Consider the following 282-nt stretch of genomic DNA (forward strand, 5'->3'; position numbering starts at 1 on the left):
TCATCACGACTTGCCTAAAATAAAATCTATAGATATAAAACAGTTCAAGCATATCACAATGTTAGTTTAAGTGTTTAACCTAGATAAATGTGCGCGGTTAGACGCATATCCAATCACTTGCATTTTTTTCTAACAGTGGAAACAACTTAATATGCAGTCATTTTTGTTCATAAAGGTAAGAGTAATACATCCTTCTAAATTGTAAAGGGGCTAGTTTTATTTGTGTGCACTCACAATATCAACAAAACATTGTGCTTTTATAAAATAAAGAAAACAAACGCT

This window comes from Sinocyclocheilus anshuiensis, unplaced genomic scaffold (genome assembly GCF_001515605.1).
Source record: "Sinocyclocheilus anshuiensis isolate Anshui unplaced genomic scaffold, SAMN03320099.WGS_v1.1 scaffold746, whole genome shotgun sequence".
NCBI classification, from domain to species: Eukaryota; Metazoa; Chordata; class Actinopteri; order Cypriniformes; family Cyprinidae; genus Sinocyclocheilus; species Sinocyclocheilus anshuiensis.